Raw genomic sequence first — 8,927 nt, 5'->3', positions numbered from 1 at the left:
TTGAAATTGAGACTGGACTGAAGTTGAAGTATCTAAGATCTGACAAAGGTGGTGAATTCACTTTCAGTGAGTTCAATGCTTTTTGTGAAGAGCATGGAGTGAAGAGATAGTTATCTGCAAATAGAACTACTCATCAGAATGGTATCATGGAGAGGAAGAATAGAACAATTCAGGAAGCTGATAGAACCATGATGTTGGAAGGAAATGTTATGCATATCTATTGGAAAGAAGCTATGAGTATTGTTTTATACACTCTTAACTGGGGGCATATAAAAGGTGATACCGATAAGGCTATTATTCTTGAACTCTATTATTCTAATGATAAAATCAATCGAATTCAAAAACTACAGATAACAATACTATAGATTGTCTGATATCATGAACTTAATGATGTCATTATTGCAGCTTGAATGATAGTGCATAAGGAATGTCAAATCAATCCTAATTACAAGAAGCCAGATTGCATTCCTTCTATTTCAATATTTGAGGAAGTTTTAAGTATGGATTTTTTGAGTTTGCCTACAGAATTTAGATGGATTTGTATTTATCAGTAGATTTTTTGTTTGTCACCTATGGAATGAGCATTCCATTTATCACTGAAGAATGTAGAACCCAAAAAGTACAAGAAGAAATAAAAGATATGTAGTTAGATGTAGCAATATTTTGAAATCTTAAAATCTAATTGAATTTTGTTGTTTCAATCTCCCTTGGATGAGATACATAAGAGAATAGAGGAATTGATTGGAGAGATCAAAATGTAGGAAAATGGGATAGCTTAAGTAAAAAAAACAGAGCAAACCACAAGAAAGACAATTTTTCAATTATCAATCCATATTTTCATTCATTCTACCAACGAATTATAAAATGCCTCTTAATATTGAGGACTTAGATCTTTCTACAATGGGTAGGAGGTAATTGGAAAAAACTTCCACAAATCTACTCATTGATCACTTGCATTTTTGAAGACTGAAAGCTCATATCTCATTTCTTGCAAACAGTCCACTTTAATCACACCTATGTACACTGGATGCTCTAAACAATACGTAACTGCATAACACTTTTGATAAAATCTGCATAACAAAAAATGCCATATCTTTTCAAATCTCCTCCAAAATCTTTTTAAAAATCCATTTTCAAAACTGGTCTTCAATGCTGATATAGATAGGACATATTTAGGTGGAGTAGTTGAGATTACAATCTCTAATACTCCCCCTAAATCTCAACTACTATCATATGATTTATCTTTTTGCTCTTTACATCTTTTTGAATTACAATGGTAGTCAAATTCTTCAACAATCTTCTTTTTGTTTACTAACTATTGCTAGAGTCACTCCATTTTTCAAAACTCTCAATGTCTTTGGTACATTTGTTTGGCTTCCTTAACTGTTGCGGCAATCTCTCAATCTCTTTGGTTTGAATTCTTCAAAACATCATACAATCAGTAGTTGCCTTGCTAGACAATGGTTCATTTTGACTCAAAACATTTTTCATCTTTTTTGAACATTCAAATCTTTCATGATTTTTATTTGTCTTCACATATGAACATTTGTACAACCTTTTGAACACACGTGTGATATTTTTCCAGGTACGTGCATGGACCCATCCACAATCCATTTTTATACAGCCTAGTATCATAGATTCATTGTTCCATTCTTTTTTCTAACACATTTTTTCAAAATGATTTCTTAAACCACAAATATTACAGGGATGTAGATCCCAACACATGTCTTTTAGGTGACCTTCTCTATTACATTGATAACACTGGTTTTCTTTCTTTAGATTGATTTGTTTAAACATATATCATTTTCATTTTTTCTATATCCAAGCCCTTCATATTTTGGCCTCTTTATTGGCTAAATGGGTTCTTTGATTCCTTGTCCATACGTTCCCAATCCTTTATCTTCATAACACATTTTCTTCATGATTTTGAAACCAACATTATTTTGAAACAATGATTTGTTATCAATGTCACAATTGGCAATATTTTCAAACACATTGTCTTCTTCTTTCATACATTCTTTATCAGAAACACATTCACACTTACCAATTATACAGTCACACAAATCATCTGTGCCACATGAAATATCACTTACATGTGGATTTAACTTCAGACATTCATTCTCTTGTTTCAATTTTGATATCTCCTCCTTCTGTAACCTATCTTCTTCTTCTACTTTCTTCAATTTCTCTTTTAAGTCATCAAACAACTTTTCTATTTGTTCTAACACCTCCTTCCTTTTCTTAATCTCATCGAAAAACTTTATTTTTTCCTCTAAATCTTCATGTTTCTTCTTTAGTTTGTTTAATTATTTTTCACTCACAATTCTCATCCAAGAGTTTAGATTTTTCAGTTTGTCTCTCTTTTGTGATTGCTATCATCTCTAATTTTTATTTTTTATTTGCATTAATTCTTTGTTTAAAAAATCTATTTCACTGATTAAATTTCTATTTTCTTTTTTTACCTTCTTTCCTATCTTTCCCATTTACACAAGATTTTAAAGTGACCTCGCTCAAACACTTGACTATGTTTCTACTACTGCAAATTACCTCCCTTTTTTTAGTCTTCTTCAGCTAATGCGTTGATACAAACTTCTAAAAAATCCAACTTATTTGACAACTCATGCTTAGCGACTTCTATTTTTTGAGATGTCTATTTGTAAATTGTGATCTGGTTTCCGTCTCTGATAGCATGGGGCAACTTTTTTTTTTTCTTTATCTGCAGTTTGACTGGGCACTTCACAAACCTGCTCTGGCTCAGAATTTAGCAACTCCAAACATACCATGATTCTTGCCTTTCAACTACTTTCAAACTTTAAACTTTTCTTTTGTTGGTAGTGGCTTAGTTACTATAGCTTGAACTCTTACAACATCTCTCATTTAAATAGCTTTCTTCCAAACAATTTTAGACATTTGGTCATGCTTGCTGGCATGACTTTCTTCCACCATTAATTCCACTTTTATTGGAAACTAAGGAGCTTTTCCTATAATTGATCTCTTACACAAATTGCAAATAATCTTTCCTTTCTCTTCTTTTGGGAGTGACCTGTCTTCTCCATTAAATGGGTTCCATGTCACGTGCACCTCAAACCTTTTATTTTTACACACACTTTCTTTTTTATAAACTGTATGTCCTTCTTGGCTGCAATATGGCTTTCTTACATAACTAAGATCTTAACAGTAATTATCTACCTTTCTTTGACTAGGAAAACCCATAATATCTTTGTTAAGTTCACCAGCAACAACAAGCTCTTCAAATTCTATGAGTCATTGTTGTCTTACCTTTGACAACCAATCATTTTCTTTTAATAGTAGTCAGATTCTTCCACCCTTGGATATTTTTTTTCCCTATAGCTTCAACTTAGATTTCGACACAAACTCTTCCTTCCAAATTGATGCAGGAGCATATCCGGTTGATGAGCAATCTTGCATCAACCAAAACAAATATTTGCTTTTAGTTTTGATCTTGTTTTGTGTTATAGTTTATGTGTTTCTTTCATAATTTTCTAGTAGTTGTTCCTTTTTCATTGCGGATCAAATTGTTGGCTTCTAGACTGGTTCTTGTTCCTTGTCTGATATTTTCAGTTCATTTAGACTCTTTTTCAGAAGTTATTGCTTTTGGATTGTTTATTTATTGGTTCCTAGAGCAATTTTGAGCTTAACGACTAGTTGGAGATTTATTCTCATGTAGAGCGATTTCTTCTCTTGAAGATCTATTTGGTACCATGATCGATGATCCCAATCTTACAATTTTCATTTTTCTATCTTTGGAGAATGCGATCTTTTGTGGCTGACCCAGATGTATTCTGAATGTAATTTATATAGTTGTAATTGATCTTTGGTGGGGCAATGAAATAATGTAGGAGGATGATTTCATGTTATGTAATTTGGATACCTCTTGGAGGTCTAGATGAATTGTAATCTGGAATGTATCTTGATCTAGGCCCATAAGCCTGTATGTAAATTGAATGTTGCCGGCTAGTTTATGATGAATGTATGATATTGCGGATGTTTGATTTTGCATTTTCTTTGTGTTGTTGTTTCTTCCATTGTCTTACTCTTGCTACATGTTCTATATTGTTCTCATTGAGGATCCTCCAGAACATGGTTGTGTTAGATGCTATTAGAGATAGTAATGAAACTTTGTAGTCAGTTCACCAAGTTGAGGCAGTTGCATTGGAGAAAGGGAGGAGACGTCGTCGAGGAGGATGAACCCTAGGATGGTCGACAATATGATGGAGCAATTCAAGAATGAGATGAGGAATGAGATCCTAAATGTGTTGGTTGGTTTGTGAATGAATCCAGAATCGGAGGGTGAATATGAAGAGGTAGGAGAAGAGCTTGAGGCCAAAGAATCTGGAGGACTAGAAGATGAAGGAGAAGAAATATTTCTTAGAGCAGTGCTGGAAGTGAGAAAAAATTATAGACTTGAGGTTTCTCGCTTTTTCGGGTTTGTTGAATTTGGAAGACCTGATAGACTGGATTGGAGAGTTGGAGCACTACTTTGAGTTTAAAAATATTAAGGACCGATAGAGAGTCTAATTTGCACAAACTAAGTTGAAAGGGAATGCTTCTTTTATGGTGGAAAGAGTTGCAGAGAGATAGAGTGGAGAACGGTGAGAAGAAAATCACTCAGTGGGGGTAAATGCTTGCAAGATTGAAGGCTAAATTCTTTTTGGGAGACTATGAGTTGGAGTTATTCAAAAGGTTGTATAAATTTAAGAAGAAGGACATGAGTGTGAAGTAGTATACTGAAGAATTCTACAAGGTGATGGTCAGATCCGATCATTGAGATAGGTATTTGATGTTGTTGATTGATGACTATTCAAGGATGATGTGGGTTACTTTCTTAAGGGAGAAATCTGAATCATTGGAGAAGTTCAAGATTTTTAAAGATATGGTTGAAATTGAGATGGGACTAAAGTTGAAGTGTGTAAGATCTGACAGAGGTGGTGAATTCACTTTTGGTGAGTTCAATACTTTTTGTGAAGAGCATGCAGTGAAGAGATAGTTATCTCCACCTAGAACTTCTTAGGAGAATAGTGTTGTGGAGAGGAAGAATAGAACAATTCAGGAAGCTGATAGAACCATGATGTTGGAAGGAAATGTTATGCATATCTATTGGAAAGAAGCTATGAGTATTTTTGTAAACACTCTTAACTAGGTGCATATAAGAGGTGATACCGATAAGACTCCTTACAACTTATGGTTTGGTCATGTCCTACAGTTAGATATTTTAATATTTTTGGAAGTAAATGCAATATCAGAAGAGATGAAAATTTAGAAAAATTTGATGCTAGATGGGATGAAGGAATCTTTCTTGGTTATTCTACTAAGAGACAGGCCTACTAGTGTTATAATAAGATATTCAGGAAGATAGTTGATGAAAGAAATGTGAGATAGTTCAGATCTTGCAGATATGATTTGGATGATCACGATGTCAGTTAAGATAAAGGAAAGAAAGTGCAAACCCATAATCAAATTTAGATTGTTCTGAAAAAGCCTAAGAATGAAGGAGAAGGTACAAGTGCTAGTGCAAAAGGTACAACTCAAGAGTCTGAAAACCAAGCAAATCCTAAGATTGCCAGATATGTAAGATTGAATCATTCAAAGAATTAGATCATAAATAATGAGAATAAAGGTGTGATGAATAGTAGAATAATTGGGAAAGAATATTGCTTGATTTCTAAGATTGAACCTAAAGATGTTAATGAAGCATGAAAAGCTGAAAATTGGGTTAAAGAGATGGAAGAAGAATTAAACCAAATTGAGAAGAATAATACATGGATTCTTGTTCCTAGACCTAAGGTTAAAAATGTGATTGGAACTAAATGAGTCTTCCAAAACAAATTGGATTAACAAGGTGAAGTTGTTAGGAATAAAGAAAGACTTGTTTGTAAGGGATATTCTCAGATGGAAGGAATTGACTTTAATGAAACTTTTGCTTTAGTGGCAAGAATTGAAGCTGCTAGATTATGTCTTGCTTATGCTAACTACAAAAATTTCAATGTTTATCAGATGGATGTCAAGTCATACTTTCTTAAAGGTGAGTTGGAAGAGGAAGTTTATATAGAGCAACCAGATGGATTTCAGTTGGCAGATCAGGAAGATATACTCACGCAGGCCCCAAGAGCTTGGTATGCTAGATTGAATAAGTATTTGCTGAAGCTTGGATTCAATAAAGGTATAGTTAATAGTAATCTATATTTCAAGATTGATCATGATAACATTCTAATTGTTGAGGTATTTGTTGATGATATTATTTGTGCAGAGAATGATAGTTTGTGCAAGAAGTTTGCTAATGACATGCTAAATGAGTTTGAGATGAAATTATTTTTGGGATTGCAATCTACTTAGCTAGATAAAGGCATTTTAATATCTCAATCCAAGTACGTGAAGGAATTGTTGAAGAATTTTGGTTTGGATGAATCATAGCCAGATAGAACTCTTATGGTGATCGGATGTAAGTTGACAAAGGATGATGATTCTCCGAAAGAAAATCAGACGAGATACAGATCTATGATTGGTGGATTGTTATATTTGACTCTAACTAGACTGGATATCTTGAATGTCATATGTCTTGTTGCAATATTTCAAGCCGGTCCAAAGGAATCTCATGTTATAGCTATAAAAAGGATTTTTTAGCTATTTGAAAGGGATAGTTGATTTTGGTTTGTGGTATCCTGAAGATGATGACTTTACCTTGAGTGCTTTCACTAATGATGATTGGGCAGGTGATGTTGATGACCAAAAGAATACTACTGGTGGTGCATTTTTCTTGGGAAAGAGATTGGTTTCATGAATGAGTAAGAAGAAGATTGCAATTTCTTTATCTACTATAGAGGCTGAGTATATTGTTGCTACTAGGAACTGTACTCAAGTGGTATGGATGAAGCAGATGCAAAATGATATCAGATTTTTTTATGATGAGCCTAATTCTATATACTGTGATAATTCAAGTGGTATCAACATTTCTAAGAATCTAGTGTTACATTCAAAGACTAAACATATATCAATCAAGTTTCATTTCGTGAAAAAAAAGGTGAATGAGAAGGAAGTCAGATTAGAATATGTATCTACAAAGGAACAAATTGCAAATATCTTCATGAAGCCTTTGCCTAAAGATAATTTTGAGTATCTCAGAGAGAAGTTAGTGGTAATTTTCCCTCCTGATGAGAACTAAGATGCATTGAGTTGCATCAGTCAGGTGAATTTCACAGTCATATTTTGTGATCTGGATTGATGAGTGGTGGCTGCTACTCAAGGGGAGTAGTCAGTGTTGTAGGTTAGATGTTCAGATTTGTTAGTTTAGATATTTAGTTTTGGGGAGAGAGATTTTGGCTAAAGGGAGAGAGATTTGTGCAATATGTGTCTTTAACATAGATGTCAAAGGGGAAGAGAGAGCTATGTGAAAAACCTATGTTGAGATATGTGCATGATCTAAGGGGGAGTTGATTACTTTATTTCTTTGCATTGATTGTTTTGCACATTCATATTTGCCATCAATTCCAAAGGGGGATTTTGTTGGATATTGTTGAGAAGTTTGTCAGAATGTGTTGTTGTCATTGATGTCAACATATAACTCAGTGTGTTCCAATGTTGCAGTCAGATTAATTGAGTTGGTTTGGTCAGTGTATTCCAAATGAGTTTTTGCAGATTAAAAGGTTTTGAGATAAGTATCTCTAGTTGATTTGGCTAAAGTTTCAGAGGTTCATATGGAGATTTGACCGATTTATGAGATATGGTATTGTGGTTGGTTTTTTAGCTGTTTAGTATTGATTAGTATTATGGATTTTGTTCTGTGTTGCAATATCTTGGTTTGTGGATTTGGAAAAGTGTTTAGGATGTTCTAGTGTGTCCTGAATTCAAATGGTTCATGATTTAGAGGTCTGCAAGTGAATCTTTTAGTTTGATAGTTAGTTCAGTTAGTGTTCTTGAAGTTTGGTATAATGATGATGAAGATTCTAGTAAGTGGTGTTGGTGCGGATGTTGTTGTGGTAATTCATGATGATTGTGGATATTTCTGGATCATGTCATATCTATGTTGATGTTCCACATTTATCATTGTACTCATTATTGATGATTTTCCTTGATCCGGTGGTGTTCTTCATGTTCTTGGTCAACATAATGATTATAACATTTTATGGATGTTCGAGGCTTAATTCTTGGAGGTGTTTCCTATTCGAGGTGTTGGTTTAGGTCCATACTATGTCTTAGCCAAGATTGTTTTGGTCTGCAAGTAATATTGTAGTGTGTGTATTTATATCTTTGTTATTTGTGATGTGTGTTGAGCTGACCTTGAAAGATAGGTTGATGATATGTATAAATAGATGTAATACTCATGTGACAAAGGTGTCTATGTGTGTGAATAACGTATTAATCATTCAGTAGCAATGAAGAAGTGTGAATAAGTAGGAAAGAGAAGAGTATGTATTATGTGCTTAATCAGAACTATAACCAGGAATGAGGAGATGTTATTCTATCAGTTTATGATGTTTCAGATGTAATACAATTTTTTTTGTAAGGCAGTGTCTCCCCAAGGGTTGTAGCCCTCCTTGTTATGTATTTTGACCATTGAGCTCTAGGTAGTGTCCCTGAATGCATGTGCATTCCCATTGTAATATTTTATATACTTGTAATAAGGTATCATCATATTGTGGGTAGGTTCCCACCGTGTTTTTTCCCTTGACCAGGTTTTCCATTTCAAAAATCTCAGTGTTATGTGTTATTGATGTGGTGTTGATTTATGCTTTCACTATTAATTATCAGATCAAAAAATAAGTTTGATTTCAGTAAATATTTTAAGAAAACTAATGCATATTCCATAATTTATGAATCTAATATTAGAAAAATGCCTTGTCATATGTCATAGCATGCCTCATAAGTGGGTCAAAGTGCCAAGTCCACTTTGTAACCTCCTTCCCAATCAT

Source organism: Cryptomeria japonica, chromosome 7 (assembly GCF_030272615.1).
Source record: "Cryptomeria japonica chromosome 7, Sugi_1.0, whole genome shotgun sequence".
NCBI classification, from domain to species: domain Eukaryota; kingdom Viridiplantae; phylum Streptophyta; class Pinopsida; order Cupressales; family Cupressaceae; genus Cryptomeria; species Cryptomeria japonica.
The sequence above is the reverse complement of the archived record's forward strand: the minus strand, read 5'-3'. Positions refer to the sequence as shown.